This window comes from Adiantum capillus-veneris, chromosome 28 (genome assembly GCF_014529385.1).
Source record: "Adiantum capillus-veneris isolate H3 chromosome 28, ASM1452938v2, whole genome shotgun sequence".
Taxonomy (NCBI): Eukaryota; Viridiplantae; Streptophyta; class Polypodiopsida; order Polypodiales; family Pteridaceae; genus Adiantum; species Adiantum capillus-veneris.
Window position 1 is genome coordinate 97,808,880 of NC_140958.1, and position 20,632 is coordinate 97,829,511.

General features: G+C 41.8%; 1 pseudogene; it reads left to right on the top strand.

Moving 5' to 3' along the window:
- Nucleotides 1–221: 221 nt before the first annotated feature.
- On the top strand, nucleotides 222–2,052 carry LOC147420947 (receptor-like protein kinase FERONIA; annotated as a pseudogene).
- The last annotated feature ends 18,580 nt before the right edge of the window (nucleotides 2,053–20,632 follow it).

The following is a 20,632-nucleotide window of genomic DNA, read 5'->3' on the forward strand; positions in this document are numbered from 1 at the left end:
TTCTGCATCGCCAACAGCTTGCTGCCTGATAGCATCATCGCAGTTTTCTCAGTACCACTCTGGACCTCTCTCTCTCTCTCTCTCTCTCTCTCTCTCTCCCGACTCCGGAGTCTCTGTCTTAGTCAAAAAGAAACTCTCTGAAAGAGCGCGCCGGCGCTCTTTCAGAGAGTTTCTTTTTGAAGAGAGAGAGAGAGGGAGGAGAAGAAGACCGTACCCAGCTTTGTCACATATTACATTCCTTGCTCCTTTGTCTTGCAAGAGCCACACAGTTATGGTATGCAAGCAAATGTGAGTCGGCTCTGCAACAAGGTGGCATTGTCATAGTGTCGCCACCGCCAGCGAAGCTCCCCATCTGCAGAGGTTAAAACTCACAGAAAAACCCAATTATGGCTTTGCCAAGATCTTCAGCTTCCCCTGTTCATCTAGTCCCTCTACTCTTATTTCTTTGTTTTTGCTCCTCTGTTTCTTTTGCTACCACATTCAATGCAAGGGATGACTATCACATAGCTTGCGGCGTGTCATCAAATTTGACCGATTCGCAGGGACGCTTGTGGACAGGGGATGCTTCCAACGCTGCATCAGGTAACCCTTATCTGAACTTGAATTTAGGCAAGGACATCAATGCATCCTCATCAAGCCAAAACATCAACCTTCCGGACTGTGTTCCCTTTTCATCGGCACGTATCTTCACCAGTCCGGCTACATACTCCTTCCCTGTCAGCCCCGACCACCATTGGATACGACTGTACTTCTACCCCTTCGATTTCTCCCCTTCGATTTCTCCCCTTCGATTTCTCGACATACAGCATCTCAGATGCCATCCTGACAGTGGAAACAGATACCTACACTCTCATGCAAAATGTTAGCCTGTCTTATGTCATGTCAGCGCTGAATCTTGGCTTTATATTCAAGGAGTTTTCTGTGAATGTGACGGAGAATTTCTTGACACTGAATTTCATTCCCGGCAGTAGTCCAAACGTATATGCTATGGTGAATGGCATAGAGATCTTGTACATGCCTGAGGATATGTATGTGAACAGCTTGAATGCAGTGAATCTGGATGCAGTGATTCCATTTCCAGTGCCCGGGACAGCGCTAGAGACAATGTTTCGACTCAATGTCGGCGGACAGGCCATTGTTGAGAGTAATGATGCTCTCGGGTGCCTTTGGGCAACAGATGAAGCCCACATTTTCGGAGCTCAACAAGGTGTTGCCACATCTGTACCTCATGCTATTTCTTATGGCACTCTCGACAACTTCACCGCACCAGAAGGTGTGTATACGTCGGCCCGCTTCATGACAAATTACAATGATGTCAACATGCAGTTCAATCTCACATGGAATTTCTCTGTCGACCCTAACTTCACCTACTACATGCGGTTTCATTTTTGTGAGATTCAGTACACTAAGAGCAACATGAGGGTTTTTGACATCTTCATGATAACTTAAGTGGCTTGAGGGTTTGCAAGCCATGGGCTGGAGCATCAATCTCTCGAGGAGATCCTGAAGGGAGCAAAGGTAGTTGGAGGAATTTGAAGCATCCGAGCTCTTGGGTTGCAGGGGTTCGCTCTTGACTACCATGTGCACGCCCGTAATTTAAGAAAGATTACCTCAAGAAATCTTGCCAATGTACGCCAATGCCCAAGTGGCAAGCCATTTGTGAGTGTTGAGGTAGTGGTCTTCTTGCCCGCGGTTTGACACGATCGCTGCCCAAGCATTGCTCACTGAATTCCACGTTGACTGCTCACTCAATTCCACCTCTGTGGCTGTCGAGAGGAGTTGCTGCCACATCGCAACATATCCTCTCATTTTAACATAGATATATAAGATGTGCCTTTTCTATTTATTTTGTGTAGCTTTTCTATTTACTATCCTTGAGTCCCACGTGTATAGGTAGGCCATTTTAGACCTTCACTATTGGCCTTGTTATCAAATTGCACTTAGCTTGTTTGTTGTTTAGGAAATGTAACTCCTTCGCATTAGAGGTAGACAAGACTTGGCAACGACTGCCATGGGTCACAAATGTTTTTGGTCATATGAACATCACCCCCAGGGGATCCGATTTGATGAAATCATTGTGGGGTGCTTGGAATAAGTTCAGATCGCAGATTTGTCCAAAATGGGACAACCATTAGGGTCACCAAATCCTCCATTATGGCACCATCTTGTTTGCCCTAAAACCTTGCCCCCCTATTCAAGCTATCAGGGAGCAAAAAATTGCCAGGAGGGAAGAGCACTTGGCATAGGGACTGAGGCCACCGAGAAGTCCAAGCAGTGAGTGGCATAGCAAGATTTAGCCAAGAGCTGTGACTTGATAGTACTTAAATAAAAACCTTGGAACTTTGAGCTCGTGTAATGAGATACAGTTTTTGCTTTACTCTTGAAAGCATGACTATTGCAAGCATACAAGGGTTTGCATTTTGAAAATTTTCCCCATCTCCTTCTTTGAATATTGGTTATTGCTGCCGATATTGTTACTATGTCTTTCATGTTGTTTCCAAAGGGAGAAAGAAGAAGAAGAAGAGAGTTTTGACATCGTAAAAAACTATCCCAAGGGACCTTAAAGATCTAGCCGACGAGGAGAGAGAGAAGTGTGATTTAGTAGTTGCACCTCTCCAGAGGTCTCCTTTTGCTGCATCTACCTGTCCACGCTAGCGGGAGCTCTTTCAAAGACTTTTTTTTTAAGAGATTGAGAGAGAGTGAGGAGAGAGAAAGAGAGGGAGAGGGGTTGAAATAAAAAACCCTGGCTTAAAGTTATCCCACCTGCAAATTTTGAGATTTACCTCTAAATTTTAAAATTGAAAGTGAGAAAACCTACAAAATGTAGAGAAATTCAGTGTCATTTGTTGTAAAAACCTTCAAATTTAGTCACTAAAATTCTTATAGGTAGGTTTGTCAAGTTTTCATAACAAAGTTTTTTTTTCGAGCACTGGTCTCTGCCCGTATGTGAAAGAGTTTGCATCTCTTTCAAAGAGATTTTTTGAAGGGTTTTGTTTATACCTTCTTGCCTCATCTATTTTGAGTTTCCTATTCCTTCAAAACCAAATTTGTCAATTATTAGGGACCCTGAGATTTACCTTTCCTAGCCAACACAGTTGTCTCAATGTGGCACAATGTTGTTTGTTGTAGCACAACAAACCTCCCAGCTACCCTAATGGAGTGCTAAGGACTGATGCTTGGGCCCCCCGATAGAAGGCTACCTATGATGGTGTGATCCAAACTTTAATATATACCATAATGTGGATTTTCTCAAAAGAATAGACTCATTGCAATAATAGAATTCTTTTCAAGTTTCCACCGTTTTCTCTAGAGTAACTTAAAATGCATAGTATGTTATCGTGCATTAACCCACAATAACTTGAGGTAGAGCAAGAGAGAGGAGAAGAAGAAGAAGGAAAAGTGAAGAGAAGCTCAAGCTCCCCTACTCTCCTTATTCATGAGATTTGTTCGAGTGGCAACAACCTTACTCTTTTAGTGTAAGTCTCGTGGTCCCACATGTAGAGAGGTAGGAATAGGAGAGTTATATCCACAAGAGGAATATAACTCTCAACATGCCATTGTATGGGTTCCAATTGTTCTAGCCCATCAAAGAAAACATTCTACAAAACCCTTGTTTAAGGGGCTTTTTTTGTCAAAATTTTGTGATCGTTTTACCATTAAAATTAGGTGTAATCTTTTTTTCTTCTTAAGATTAGGTGTAATCTTGTTTTGTGATTGTTTTACCATTAAAATTAGGTGTAATCTTGTTTTTTTTTCTTTTCGGTGCTTGAAGTCACCTAAAAAATCTTGTTTGGTTTTTGTTTTGTATAGTGTGCCTTGGCCACTCTTGCTCGTTTTAGGGATTGCTCGGAAAATCTCGCTCGAGATTTGAGATTCCTCGGCATGGGGTGGTCTTGTTGTTCCGTAGTAGCAGGTGATGATGTTCTGGGAGACATCTCTTCTTGATTGTGCTGGGCTTCACTTTGTTGGGTCACTTCAGCTTGTCTTTGCTGCTCCGCCGCATCTTCCTTTGCTTTTCTTTCAACTTCTTGAGCTTCTTTTAGCTTAAACAGTTTTGCTTCCATGTACATGCGTTCCAGAAATCCATGGGATCCTCTACCTCTTTCCTTGCAAGGTGCTTTGTTCTAGGTCCTTTTACCTCTTTAGGTACCCATTTTTTCGGGTCCTCTCCTGCAGCTTGGTGGCTTCTTTCGTAGGCTTGTTTTTCTCTTTCAAACATTTCCTTTTCTGTTGAGGCTCCTCTTGATGTGCATCCACTGCCTTTCTCTTCATCTCTTCAATCCGAGCTCTTCTTTCCTTGTTGTCTGAGCTTTCGTTGCTATGTGCTTCAAGAGAGCTCTCTGCAGATTCTTCATTGGATTTGTAAACTCTTTTTGTTGACCTTGTGGCTCAAGGAGATGGCTGTGCAGACACGATCCATGTGTTTTGATCTGGGGCAGGCGGAAAATTGTCTGTCATGCCAATAGCATGGTATGCTATTCTTGTGAGTACCTTCGGTGCTCCCAGATAGGTTATCTTTCTCTCTTTCTTGGTACCCTTCAACGTTGATAGCACATACTGCGCGTGATCGATAGGTTGCCTGGTTGTCAACTTCAACACTTGTGTGAAGGTAGTCACAACTGCGTGATTGGGTGTTGTATACCTTGGCAGTCTTTTTGCTAGAAAGTGGAAGTGTTGGTGATATAACCCTGTTGGTTCTTCCACTTGCTTCTGGATGAGATTAGCAAAGGTTGTCACAGTAGTCTCTTTGGTGAAAGTGCCTGTTGGTTTTCTGTCTCTAGCCCTCATGTCCATCCCTTCTGTCGGCAATTTGAGAGCCTCGGCCACTATTTCTTTTGTAATTACTACTTCTACCTTCTCCCCTTCCTGGTCAGTAATCTGGGCTGATCCGTCTTCCTTGATTGTAGACAGGAGCTCATAAGCTTTCTAAAAGTCTATACCACATGGCTCTTGATGGTAGAATTCTCTAAGTCCAAGCCTTCTGTTAGCTTCTTTTGTTAGGCTTTTTAGCAACATCATAGACCTCTTTTGGCAACAACTGTAGTTCTAGCTGATGTCCTTCTTCACTTTTAAACCTGCATGTGAAAACTGTGGTGTTGTTTTCTTCAATCTGTTCTTTGGACATATATATTGCTTTGGCTGTCTTTAATAAACTAGGGTCCAGTTGGTATGGTGGTAGCTCTTGCAGCTTCTGTTTTTGAGTGACCCTCTTCTTGACCTTCTTTGCAGCTTGCATTGCTCCTGTTATGTGAATACCGTGCCAAAGAAAATTTGGCAGATTCCGCTCTGAAATGTCCATTTTGCTTCAAATCAATTTTTGAACATGCATAGATGCATAAAAACATGCAAAGATCAGAATCATAAAGTCTAAGCAAAAATTTGCAACAAAAGTAAATAATCACGATTATTTACAGTTGATGATTTTTTTCAACTTCTTGCAATTTTGGCATCATAGGCTTGAAATATACATCAATTAGATACTCTGAGTGAAGTGTGGGCTCATTTGAGTGCATAGGGTAAGAATGGTGCTAGATTTAGGTTCTCAATATCTGAAACAATAGATATAAAGGACTTTTGAGGTTTTGAGCTCCAAATTTGTTCAGACTTGGTTAGTGGGCTTAGGGCATCATGTGCTTTGGTCCTATGAAGGAAAAGTTGCAATTCCCCCCATCTTGGCAAAAAAGTAAATGATCATGATTATTAACTTTTTCATCAAAATGAACATTTTTTGGTGCAAACTGGTTCTAGGCATGATGTAGACCCTGTGTATCTGATATGAGGGGATTTGGATCAAAAAATGTGACTGATAACTTAGAAATTGATTCGAAAGGACTTCTTTGAGTTTTTTGACAATTTTTCAAGTTATCATTGATCATTTTGTCTCATACTTGAAATGTGGCATGTAATAAGTGTGTACAAGTGATAGGTGAGGTGATGGTACCATTTTCAAGCCAAAATATTGCAAAAGTAAATAATCGTGATTATTTACAGCAGTCAATTTTTTTTTGCAAAACTTGAAAATTTTGACCTAAACATATTCTATACACCTAAAATCCATTTTGATGAATGCATGTGATGTAAGAAAACTTTATTTAATGAATGTCTCGGACCCATTCTAGAAGATTTGTTTGAACCTTTTGGATGGGATCAGATACTAGCTATTCTAGATGTGTGTAAACACAAAAAATGACCTCAAGGTTTTGTGATGAGAATGGCTTTGACATAGCTCCCTAGTTTATGATAAAGGTGTTGAAAGAAGCTAATTAAAATTGTAAGTGTGAAAGCAGAATAGGCAAGACAAAAAACTTTGTCACGAGTCGTGATGCAAAAGCAGAAGCAAAAGAAGAGAAGCAACAAGAATATGTCATTAATGACATACCAGAAGAATCAACAATGGTTGTTTCAAAGAATCCAACTTCAAGAAATGTACAACTGAAAGTAGATGAAGAAGCAATGTTTCCAAGTTCAAAATCAAATACTCAACAAACTCAAGTTTAGGAGAAGAACAAGGATAAAGTAGAGGATTAATTATATCATGTAGTGATCAAATTCAACATATGCAGAGAACAAGACTCAAAATCACATGTTTAGCTGAATATATTCTTACGTTACAACTAATTTGATGCCTTATGGAACATGGATAATGATGGGAAAGCCATCAATAAGGGAGCTAAAAGAAATGGTGCACACAAGTTCTAAAACAATAATTCCTAGCCTTGGAGTGGTAGAAGTCTTACTCAAGTTGAGTATTGTGGAGTACAAGGATGTGTTCTACATAATCAAATGCAACCACATCAAAGAGATCCTGGTCCTAGCAAAAAACTAGATGAATATCATCTTTTGAAAACAACAAAAAGCTTCAACAACAACAAAGGTCCCAGAAGAAAATGCAAAGAAGAAACTACCAACCATATCCGACAAAGTTAAATCTAAAGCAAACATGAAGAAGATCAACCTTGCAAGTTGACTTTACCTTCAATAATTCTTCATCAAACTTCATATGCAGCCTCAACATAAAGAGCCACACCATTGACATTGCAATGGAAACGCAAGCAAAAAGTATCAACCAAAGTTTCTATCACAAAAACGACTCCATAAGAAGCCAAGAAGAATCAACCAAGTGTTAATATCCAAAGAGAACACCAAATTCAAAGCCCCATTTTGATACAAAAATCACAAGTTCAACCTCACAACCAAAGGTGATAGGGTGGGTAGCATCAAATGATTCAATCTTGCTCAAGGCTACTTTCAAGGAGACACTAATGTTTGGGCCCAACAGCCTAAAGTAAAAGCCTACACCTACTAACCTCAAGAGATAAGTTCTACAAAGGGAAAGTCGATCTATTAATAGAAGAAAAACACCTCAAACAAGAGAAAGAACAACAAAAAAAGGCAAAAGCTAAGACCTTCAAAGAGACAAGCAATCAAAAAAGTATGGATATCAAAGTCAGAGGTCTACCAAGTGACCCAACACAAACAAGTAAAGCAACCAATGATTCCAATCAAGCTACTTGAAGCACAAGGATTTTATGCACAAAACTCTCAAACATAATTACACAAAGTAGTAGCTCAACCTGGAGAAACTAAGAGTAGCCATGTAGCACAAGGCTTCATTCAAAAGCAAGAAATCACAATTCAAAGCCAAAGTATGCCAACCTACCTGAAAAAATGGTGGCATCCAATGACCAACACAATGAAGAAGACTTAAATCTCAAGAACCTATGGAATTGGGTTTCTGGCCTAGAATAGATACGTCCAAGTTGCCATTAAAAATACATGGCATAAATGTCAAAGTCAAGCAGTTGAGCCACTAAATGAGTGAGGAGCTCGTCCCACACCTTCAGGTAATATTCTTTGTGGTCTAAAAGTATTACCTATCCTAGCAACTGCTTAAGATGGAAGAGCTGAGCATATTTATGTTGTGTCACTCATGCTGGTATGGGTGAGCATAAGAGTCAAAGTCTATGTATTTGAAATTTGGTGAACTGAAAAAGGGAGTCCAAAAGACAATCATGTACTAAGAACAGTGAGGTATGATTGGAAAAACTTCTACACCAAAAAACCTTCTTGGAAACATGGAAGCTAGTGCAACATCCTTTGATGTCACATGTGCTACATGTGTTCCTTGAAGCACACATCGACTCCATCTTTCACAATACATGCTTTTGTTTGACAAGTTTCTCATATGCATATTGTAATGTTTAATGGCCTCGTAATTTGTGTGTAGCAGAAAATAGCATGAACATAGTGAGCATTTCATTAGAATAGATTCCTAATGAGATTAACAAGAGTGCTCGGGTGCAGAGAGCAACAAAAATCATAACACCTAGTTAGATAGCATGAACAAGAGAAAGAAATTAAGCAATTGACAACATTTGAGGATTGGATTTGCATGGAGCTGGTCCTCCCTCCAAAAGGCTTTGTATTATGGTTTCTCCCATCAAAAGAGACATTTTCCAATACAATTTCTTGTGTTCCTTCAATGCTAGCTAGTGCAATGAAGATGGAAACTTCATGCACCACACAAAACACTTATTAAACACAACATCAATTCCCCCACGGTCTCAGACCCAAGACCTCACACACCTTTGAAGATGGTGAGAGCTAGCGCGGTATGAGAGTAAATTAAAAGGAAGGAGTATTCTTACGAGAAAGATGTACATCTCCTCACATAATCACTCATATTAGCATAGCTTAGCTTAGTAATTAGCATGGTAGAGGAGATGAGCATGCATAGCTTGGTTGGATTTGAATCACAAAGCCAAGAGTTTTTGGTGTAGGCCTTCCTTCTCACAAGCTTGAAGTAGGTGATAAGCTTTCCATTAAAGCTTGAGAAGGAGAGAGAGTCTTCTTTACTTCACACATGAGATTGTGTGAGTGTGTGTGTGATAATGCCTAAAAAATCGGCCCCCTCTCTCTCTCTCTTGGTCGACCCCTCTTGCTATTTGCTCTTGCTAGCATCCTATTGGACCTCCCCAGGCTTAGCCAATGGTAATTAAGTAGCATAAGTGATAGCCTTCTGACATGTGTCCCTCTTTCCCCTTTTTGTGAAGGGAGCTTGTGTGTGTGTGTGTGTGTGTGTGAGTTTCTCTCTCATCCCCTACTTGCAAGGCTCACCCCCTCCTATGTAGGGATCGACAAAGACTTTTTGTGAGACACACTAAGCATCCAATTTCCCTAGTGTTTGGCCTTTGGACACAACCTTTGAATTTTGGAACCTTAGCATTTTGGAAGTCTTAATGGGCTGAACCTTAGGGTCTTTTAATCCCATTGTTGCACATTTATCTTTTGCAGATGGCTCCCCCTTGGGATCCCTATTTTCCCTCCTTTGGATCCCTATTGTGGCTGGTTTGCTAACTTAACCAATATTCTAGCTTTTTCTCCCCTGGCACTTCCCCATATTAAATGATCAGTTTAACATGAGAAAATCATTTAGGAGAATTATATACTGATTATTATGACACATATAGAGCTTGTCCCATCATTGACACTTGAATTAGACACTCTTCCTTTGTCTCTCCCAAGAACTTACCTTGCATGAACAGGTACTTCAAGTCCAACTATTCAACTCCAATAAGAGTGTATACCAAAGACACTTTTTGCCCATCGGGTTTTTTCCCTCAGGTCATCTAGGTTTTTTTAATATTAGGGTTGTAGGAGAACACACACAGCTTGGAGAAAACAAAGGCAGTTCAAGGCACACAACAGAAAGTGTACTACTTAGTGTGCAATGGAAAGATACATATCCCTAGAGTGATGGGCATATATACAATGCACAGGGGGGGGGGGGGGGGGGGGGGGGGAAAGGAACGTCTAAGTGAGGGGAAAAAAATGCCTAGGTGGTCCTAAGTGTGTTCACATACATCACTACCACATGTACATTGTAAGAAATCCCCCTTGGGAGTGATGTGATGAATGAGAGCTGACACATAGTGTATAGGGAAGTGTCATGCCCTGAGGACATGATTAGTCCACAAAGGGGAGTAAGCCCAAAGCTTTGCAAAAAGATTCAAACTTCTCACAAGTCAGTGCCTTTGTGAAAAGATCTACAAGGTTGTTGTGTGTTGGCACATAATCCAAGTTGATCTCTCCTATTGAGAGCCTCTCTTGACATAGTGGTAATGCACCTCAATGTTCTTTGTGCAAGCATGAAAAACTGGGTTCCTCGCAATTGCTCAATGCACTCTGACTGCCAGTGTAGATAGTGTTGGTAGTGTCCTATCCAACATCCAAATCATCCATCATAAGGCGTCTGAGCCATACACACTCAACCGTAGTTGAAGACTGCCCTGTACTCAACCTCACAGCTGGAAGTGGCCACAGTAGGTTTCTTCTTGCTCAACCATGATATGCATGGGCTGCCAAACATAAAACAAAAACCACTTGTGGACACTTGTGTGTCAAAACAACCAACCCAGTTTAAGTCCAAAAAAGCATGTAAGTCTCGTGGCAATGATCCCCCCTTTGGATAAAACAAGCCAAGATGTAAATTGCCACTAAAGTAGCAAAAAATCCTCTTGATAGTCTATCAATGTTGAGACCCTGGGCTATGCATAAATCTGTTGACCTGTGAGACTAAAAATTGAATATCCGGCCTCGTGTTGCATACATAAATGAGGTAGCCAACAACAATTTGGTAAAGAGTGACATCAGCAAGATCACCAGCATCATGAAGACTCAGTTTTGAACCTATTTCTATGGGAGTGGCAATAGGTTTGCAATCCTCAAGTCCAAACTTACATACCAATATCTCTATATAACTTTTCTGACACAAGTAGATACCACCATCACACTGCTTAAGTTGTATACCCAAGTAATGATGCACTAGCCCCAAATCTTTCATCTTGAAAGTAGCATTCAAATCAGCCTTAAATTCATCAATATGCCTCTCATTTGGCCTAGTGATCAGCAAATCATCCACATAAAGGACCACAATGATAATTACATCACCCTCACGCTTGACATACAATGTGCTTTTGTTGGACTATTACAAAAGCCTCATTTGACTAAATGAGTGTCAGCCTTCTCATACCAAGCACGAGATTGTTTCAACCCATACAAAGCTTTCTTACTTACATTTGCACATTTTTATTCTCTTGTCCTTTCTTGACAAAACCGCGAGGCTGCATTACATAAACTTCCTAAAATATTCCACCATTCAAGAAAGCAGTAACAATGTCTGACTGATGTACATCCCAACCAAAATGAGCTGCCAATACACATAGAAAATGCGCAGTAGTCATACAACAAGTGGGAGCAAAAGTCTCTTCAAAATCTATGCCATTTTTATGTGCATAACCTTTTGCAATAAGTCGAGCCTTATAGCGATCAATCTCACAATCCGGCTTGCGTTTTCAACTTGTAAACCCACTTTGTACCAATGGCTTTTTTTCAAGGAGGCAAACCACATAAATTCCATGTGTCATTTTCTATAAGTGCAGCATATTTTGATTGCATGGTAAATATCCAATTTTTTGAAATTTGTGCTTCATCAAAAGACAGAGGTTCATCAGCATTATGTAAGTCAGACACAACCAAAGCATAATAATCTGATGCATAAGATGCATGGCAAGAACCTGAATGAATACAACTACACAAAGGTGCATCCAATTTACTATCACGCATAGTATACACCAGCCATTTAGGCATACCTCTAGCCTACTCATTCTCAACCCTTTTCTCATCAAGTATATCATGTACATCTTGTTGAGATAGGCATGGAACATCCCTCTACACCTCATTTCAGTTGATGTTGACACCTTAGTATATTTGCTATAAACAAAAGAATGAGCCAAGTCTACCAACCATGTAATATCAAGGGCTATAAACAAAGCCTTGTGTTGTACATAAATATATGCTATGCAATATATGATATTCTACTTTTGTATGTATTTCTATTTGTCCCTTTAGTGATAGTGCACCTTTCTTTAAGTGTGTGAAGCTCACTATGTAACAATGGAGCCTTTCACTTACAAGCCTCCTTGAGCTTCTTCCCTTTCTCGATCCCTACAACTGGTATCTGATGCATGGTTTTTAGGACCCCTTCTGAGGATGCAATAAAGGCACAGTCAGTTGTTGGGGAGATGAGGATACTCTAGTCCAAGGGATCTCGAAAGAGAAGAAAAATCTACTTCACAAGCACCAAAGAGTAAAAAGTGCCATGGACAGAAGATACGTGGGAACAAGCTCTTATGCATGTCTACAACCTATATCTTACAGAATAGCCCATTCTAGGTGTGAATTTCTAGTGAAATTTACACGAGGATGTTCGTGTGGACTCACAGTACAGCATACTCCGTTTTCACTTTTTTACCGACAGTAAATATTTTTTACCACAATAAATATTTTTTACCTACAGTAAATATTTTTCACCTACATGGTAAATACAAATCACTTTTTACCTACAGTAACTTTTTTTACCCATGGTAAATATTTTTTACTGCACCGTAAGTATTTGGTAGGTAACAGTTCACTGTTACTAGAAGCAGTGATTGGGCATCAACAATGCAGTTACAGGAGGAGAAAAAGGGAAAATCTTATAGTAAAGGTGAATCAACAGGGATAAAGACTTTTGAGTTGAAAAGAGACATGCTGATTTTTTCAAAGAACACATGTCAAAAGAAGCCATGGTTGAGGATTTTTTGAGAATTTGATATTCAGGAGGACCCAGCTACCACCTCCCCCCCGCAGGTCCCCCCCTGACATGTGCAGAACCTCCAGTTTCAACAGCCACCTTACCTGCTCTTAAATGCTGGTCAAGGCCTTATCCCCATGTGTCACAATCAGAAAAATCAGCATTTACCCTTCCCTCTCACATCACTCTAGAGAATATCTTGATGGTGACATATGAGGTGACCTCAATCTGTTGACCACCCTAAGCAAAAAGTAATCCCAATCAGCGGATTTAAGCATGTTTATCCCTAATCCTAAACCCTCTCAGAAAGTCAGAAACCTATATAAGGAGGCCTTCTCTCACTCAAAACCAACACTTCACCCACTTCACCAAGCAACGAAGCTATGACGACATTGCTCAGAACGAGGAGCTATGGATGGAGCTCTACTCTCTCTCCCTCTCTCTCTCTCTCCCTCTAGTATGCTACATTACTAGCCCTAAAACCTAAATAAGGAGTCTTCTCTCATGCTCCATGGCCACCATCCTCGCCATCATTCTCTAAGGTATTGATGTGTTGCTAGTAGGATCATACCTACTTGCTGGATTGATTCTTTTTGACAAGGGGTTATGCCATCCTTGGCTTGCTTCTCTATATCCTTGTTATGTATGATCAGATGCCGTTGTATTGTTAAGCTGATGTCTTGTGTATATATATGCTACATAAGGTCCCTAAGCTTCGTTTCTATGTGTTTTGCCATATGTTTTGATGCCATCATAATGCCAGAAGTCTCACTTGCCTATGTGCACTATGTGTGAGGTCCCTAAACCTCTTAATTTAGGGTGGTGCCCCCTTTGTTTTGTTCTTTGCTTGTTTGCATGAGGCGTGGTTTGTGGAGTGTGCACAAGTACAGAGGCCACCCGATTGCACTTCTCTTTTTCCCGCTATCATTTTGGTGCCCCCACTGAGGAGGGCTACACAGACCTTCAGTCCACAAGCAATGAAGATGTGCAATCTACAACATGGACGAATGGCGTGAGGAGTTTGCAAATTGGAGAACAGAAGAGGAGGAGGATTTAGAGGCCTTAAAAGATTTCATCGAGGTCTTGTTACCAGGTTGCAGTGTCATTGAAATTCAAGAAGTAAGTTCTTCTACATGCCTTGTTTGTGATCGTCGCCAAGGAAGGAGAGTAAGAAGAAGAGCTTCATATACCTCTCCTCTCAACCTATGAGTGCTCCAGAAACCTCCAACGCACATGAGCTTGAAATATTCTACATCAACATACACGAAGGTACTGTGACACACATTAAGGGAAGAGAAAGCATCACCAGACCTCTCTTTCCTGAGGAGCCGACTAAGAGGAGGAAGATCACCTCTACACCTAAGTGGCCCAAGGCCGTAGCGCGTGCTCAAGCGTAAGGTAACATTTGGCTTAATCTCATTAATAAGGGATTACATGACCACTACAAGCAAGAAAAAGGCTAGTGAGCAACCAACTTCAACCTCCAACTTGCAACCACGACTCTCACCCCTAAATCCTCCTGAAGCAAAGAGGCGAAGGCTTGCCTACAAGATTGCCGCCCGTCTGCGAGTGCTCCCAGTGCACTTTGTGAATCCAGACACCACCAATCCCAAGCCAACCTCCTGTCCGCGTGAAGATCACTTTGGATATTGTCCAAAGTGCTTGGGAGACCGGGTGAAAAGCCTCTCTGCCCTACCTTTGCTGCTAATTTTCAAGAAGTTATCTCAATCTAAGGAAACTATCTTAGTTGATGATGTGCTGCACATTAATGGTGTCACTTTCATTCGTCATGCTGATTATGGTAATAGCATCCAATTGTTGCTTGCTAAAAGGCTCAGCATTGTACAAAGTGTTGCCATCACGCCTTACGTCTTCAGAGATGCATCAGGAAGAGTCGAAGTGATCCGAGGTGCTGACCTTCTGTGGCTAATCAGGCTCATTGGTCCCAAGGTGGTGCAACTAAGCTAGGCTCTTGTGTGTAAGTATGGATGCTAATAATGAGAATGATGATCCCCGCATGTTTCCTTTCCATTTTGTGCGTCATATCCGTGTGAATATTTGTATTGATAGAAAAATCTTTTATCAGCAAAGAATAGCCCTGTTGTTTGGAGCCGAGAGACTTGGGGAAATCTTGCGCTCTCCTCATCCTGTCATTCTACCCTTACTAGACTATTACCATTCCTTTGATGTGTCGATCTTCATCCTATTTTGAGCTAAGTTGTGCTAAAGCTCCAAATTGTAATTACCATACTCTATTTTAAAATAAATTGGAGCTGTTTGTGTAATTGTTTACTCTCTCACTTATGGCCTTCCCTAATTTTTATGGTAAGCCTGGGGAGGTTGCTCCAGACTTTTTGGATAATTTGGAAATGGCCTTTCTGGTATCGGGAAGGGATGACGAAGCTACTAAGTTAAGGGCCTTTCCGTTGGTCTTGAGGGAAGGTGCAAAATTATGGTATCAAACTTTGGCACCTGAAGAAAGAAGAGACTGGGAGTCCTTAAAGATGGCCTTCATCGAAGAATTTCGCCGCCATGAGCCTCCAGAGGAGATATGGAGACAACTCTTAGAGCTACGCCAAACATCACCCGATGACTATAGAAGCTATGAAGGAAAGTTTTCCAACCTGTGGAGAAATGGTGTGCATCACTAGGTGAAGGAGAAAGGGCGCCAGAATGCCTAAAGAAGGACTGTTTCCTGGCAGGGCTTTACCCCATCCTTCGAGAAAAGGTAAAAGGTAAATTCCCAGATACCTTTGATAAAGCTATGACTTATGCAAGGGAGAAGGATAGGAAGTTAAAATTCCAAGCTCAACTACAAGGGGGAATGGAGCCTCCACTGCTAGCTCAACCTACGGCAAGGGTAGTAGCAGGGACAGGAGCAACAGACCAAGAGTCCTCTCAACAAGAATTACTTCAACAAATCACCAATCAACTAGAGAGCCTGTCCATCAATCTGGTTCAAGGTGTAAGGGCTCCCCAGCCAGGAAATGAACGAAATAGACAAGAAGGACAAAGGCAAGCACGTGAGTACATTTGCTACAATTGTGGAGAGGTAGGTCACGGCATGTATTATTGCCCCCATCCACGACGCTATCAAGGAAATGGTAATCAAAGATGGCCTCCTCGCCAGCAAGTCACTCCTCCTCGAGCTAGGCCACTAAATGGACAAAATGCACACGTGGCTCCACCAATCCAAATATTGAGACCCCCTCCTCCACCACCACAAGCACCAGCAGAGATCCCTCCACTACCATCGGGAGGGGAGGACAGGGCTGTCTCTCTCATAAGTCTTGACAATGGTAAGGATAAAGGGAAAGAAAAAATGGAGGAAGCTGTTGCCATGCCAATAAAGAGAGTTAGGAGACAAAGAACTGATGAAATGGAATCTTCAGAGCCGAATAAATGGAATGAGGGTTCCTCCCAAGTGATAGGAGACAAGAAAAGGAAGAGTAGGTCAAGGAGGCACATAGGAGTAGAAGACTTTCCACTTGGGGTAGGATCCATACCTTATGACCTGGTAGCATATGTGAGTAAGCAAGGACCAAAGATTTCATGGCAGCAACTCCTCCACCTTTCCCCAAAGATGCGTAGAACCTGGTCTAAGATGGTCAGCACCAGGAGGGCTAAGGCAAAGTCAGTTGGGTCTATTAGTGCAAGAGGCATGAAGGATATCGTGCCAGTCATTGATGCAGAGATTAAGAGTCAGCGAGTCTCCAATGTGTACGTAGATGGTGGAGCCGAGATATGTGTTATGACAGAGAAATTAATGCACAGGTTGGGTTTGGAAGTAAACGAGCAAACTTCCTTACAAGCTAAGATGGCAAATAATGTAAGGGTGGCTTGTGTGGGAAAGGTTAATGGAGTGAAGGTTTTAGCTTTTGGTGTGGCAATCTCAATTGATGCTTATGTGATCCCAACTAAGGGGGAGGGCTATCCGCTAATCCTTGGCCTTGGCTTATGGCTATGAAAGGTAGGCAAGATTGGGAGACAGGTTCCCTTGAGTTGCGACAAAATCATAAGGTAGGTGGCAAGCAACAAAAAATTGTGTATGACATGAAGTAGGGTAGACAACAAGACCTAGAGATGGAGACTTCTATGGATGAATGGAGCACAAGCAGTTTCTCTTCATGTGAGGATGAGTCATCTGAGGAGGATGCTAGCTCTTTGGAAGTCATGGGTATAATACTGCGAAACCCAGAAGGAGAAGGTGGTCAAGACTCTCTAAACAAGGAAGAAGCCACAGGCTTAGAGGAGATGCTAGCTAAGGACCTACTAGAAGAAGAGAGAGAACCCTATTTGCAGATACTAAAGAAGCATGCTGGCCTCTTTATAACTGATTACGAGCACATTAAAGGAGTGACGGTAACCCAACACTATATCCAATTAAAGGAAGGTGCCAAACCAGTGGTGCAAAGGCTAAGGAGATTAGGGCTAGTGCAACAAGATGCACTCTTAAAAGAAGTAAAAAGATTACTCAAGGCAGGATTTATCTACCCAGTGGAAGATTCTGAGTGGGTGTCTCCAGTTGTGGTAGCACCAAAGAAAAATGGGAAGTGGAGGGTATGTGTGGATTACAAGCCTCTAAACGCAGCCACAAAAAGGGACCATTTTCCTTTGCCTTTTCAAGATGAAATACTAAATGAAGTGGCTGGTCATGAAAGGTACACAGTGTGTGATGGGTACTCAGGCTACTTCCAAATCAGAATTGCAGATGAAGACCAAAGAAAGACTACCTTCATAACACCTTGGGGGTGTTTTGCTTATAGAGTTATGCCTTTTGGTTTAACTAATGCCCCAGATACTTTCCAGAGGTTTATGAACTTGGTGTTTCAACCTTAATTTGGTAAGTCCATATGAGTCTTCATTGATGATTTTTGCATTTACAGCTCTAGGGAAGTACATCTGTCCAAGGTTGATGAAGGTTTCACCCGTCTGGCCCAATTGGGTGGGCAATTGAATAAAGACAAGTGCCACATAGGTGAGAGCAAGGTCACTCTACTAGGCCATGTTGTGTCTCAAGATGGTATTGAGGCTGACCCTGAAAAGGTAAAGACATTGTTAGCTTTACCTACTCCTTCAAACGTGAAGCAACTAGTCTCCTTCATTCAAAAGGTTCGCTACATGGGACGATTCATACATCTCCTTTCTCAGGCAATCTATCCTTTGCAGCAGCTCACTAAACATGGAGTGAGGAGGGTGAAAGGTGCTTTCAAGAAGTTAAAACCATTTTGAGCTCATTGCCTGTCTTCCTACAACCCACATGGGGTGAATTATTCTATGTAAATCCTAGTGTAGGTCCAGAAGCTCTAGGAGCTGTCTTGATGCAAAAAGACCCAAAGACATCTCTCATGAGACCATTCTACTTCTCTAGTAGAGTGATGACAGCTGCTGAAAAAGGTTTCAGCGCAACTGAGCAATTGGTGCTAGCTCTTAAGTTTGTAGTGGAGAAGTTTCGGGCTTACTTACTTCCGAGACAATTTGTGGTGATCACAACTGAGGAGGTTTTTCCATATGCCCTACAACACATGGAATTGTCTCAAAGAATAGCAAAGTGGGTGGTGCAGCTTCAAGAGTTTGACTACACACTACAAGTAGAGGATTCCACCCGTGCTTGTTTGGCAGATGTCCTCACACAAAGGTGTTATGAGAAGGCGAAGAAAGAGGCACCTAGTAAGGTACCGCCTATCCCGGAGCCTGAAGTTCTACTGGGAGCACACAGTCTGTATTTTGATGGGTCTTACAAGAGGACCAAAGACAAGGTATCAGCAGGCATAGTAATATTAGGTCCAGAGAAGGAGAAGATCTTTGCAAAAGGGTTTCATCTAAAAGAGGTTCATTCCAACAATGAGGCTGAGTACCATGCCCTTGTTTTAGGGTTGCAATGTTGTCTTTCTCAGGGCATCACAAAGCTAAATGTTTTTGGTGACTCCATGTTGATTGTTAAGCAAATGGTTGGTGTATGGGCCTGTAAAAATGACAAATTGTCTGCTAAGATGAGGGAAGCAAAGGCCTTGTTGAAGGGTTTTAAAGAAGTTCGAGTGCACTTTGTACCTAGAGATCAAAATCGAGAAGCAGATGCCTTAGCAGGTGAAGAACTACAAACTCTCATAGTAGGTGCTATCCTTGTGAAAAGCCCTTTATACCAGGGAAAGGAGGAGCTGCATGATTTACTTTACTTTCTTGAGCATTGTGAAGCACCCTCTGGTATGAGTAAAAGTGAACGTAGGTGGTTGGCAAAAAAGGGTACCAGCTATAGCTTAGTGAATGAGGACTTGTATTGTAGAGGGAAAGATGCTGTCTTAAGGAGAGTTCCTGCATCCCAAGAGATAAAGGATATTTTGTTTAGTTGTCATGAAGGTGTGTGTGGTGGCCACTTTGCACAAGAGATTACTAGCAGAAAGATTTTACAAGCAGGGTTCACGTGGCCAAGCTTCCATCGAGATGTACAACATTGGTGCCGCACATGTGAGGTTTGCCAAAAAGCTCGGCCAAGGCGTCTTACCCATGAAAATCAGCATCCAATCAAAACCTATGGGCCATTTGAAAAATGGGGGATAGATGCAATAGGGCCACTACCTTGCACTCAATCAGGGAAGGAATACATCATTATGGGGGTGGAGTACATGACCAGATGGGCAGAAGCTCGTCCCACAAAGCGCATCACAGCCAAGGACGTGAGTGATTTCATTTTTGAATGCCTTTGTTGCCATTTTGGCACACCTTTGGAGATTCTCTCGGATAGGGGACCGGGATTTCGAGCTGATTTAGTCGAGCAATTGATGAGCAAGTTAAAAATCAAGCGAAGGCACTCTACACCATACTACCCTCAGTGCAATGGTCTTGTCGAAAAGGTAAATGGTCTTATATGTAAAATCATCACTAAGCAAGTGCATTTACATCCTAAGGCATGGGACAAACACCTAGATGCAGCACTTTGGGCCTACAGAACATCCTTTAAAACATCCTTGGGGTATACACCTTTTCACTTGGTTTACGGGAAGAGGCACTATTGCCTATAGAAGTGGAGCTAGCAGGCCTCCGAGTTCTAAAATCACATCAAGAGGATAGTCAAGAGAAGCAGGTGGAAGGAAGAATCATCGATTTGGAGAGGTTAGGGCTAGATCGAGAGTCAGCAGTGAAGTACTATGCAGCCCAGGCAGAGAAGAAACGAAAGAAGTTCAATCGCAACCTTGTCAAGAAAGGTATCAAGGAAGGTTCTTTAGTGCTCAGATACGACAATCGCTTTGATCGCAGGAAGGATGGTAAGTTCTTGCTTAAGTGGGAAGGCCCTTTTGTAGTGATACAGAGGTTCTCAAATGGTAGTTACCAACTAGGTGACCTAGATGGTAAGGTACATCAGACCCCGGTAAATGGTTGGCGATTGAAGGCCTACCAATGTCGTCTTTCACAGCCATATGCTGGTGAAATCAATGCTAAGGATGGTTCAGAGGAGAGCTCATCATATTCGAGCTCCAACTAAGGTAACAATCATGTACATAGTCGTTTCAAAAAAAGAAAAGGAAAAAAAAAGGAAAAAAAGAGAAGAAAAAAGAAAAAAAGAGAATGCTACCAGTGAAAGTGGATATTGACAATGGATGGGGTATGGCTTTCAAGGGTCTAGGAGACCAGTTGTTAGTCATGGATGGATACAATTATTCATCAGAAAGGACTAAACAGGGTGCATCAGCCAAGAAAGCAGTAACATGGCAAATTCAATTGGTACCAGGTGGGTAAGTATTCAAGAGAACCCTATTGTAGCACAACCTACAGCTAGAGGCATCAAATACCTCTAGCTTAAGGGGGAGGGCTATATGATGCATGGTTTTTAGGACCCCTTCTGAAGATGCAATAAAGGCACAGTCAGTTGTTGAGGAGATGAAGATACTCTAGTCCAAGGGATCTCGAAAAAGAAGAAAAATCTACTTCACAAGCACCAAAGAGTAAAAAGTGCCATGGAATAAAGATACGTGGGAACGAGCTCTTATGCATGCCTACAAC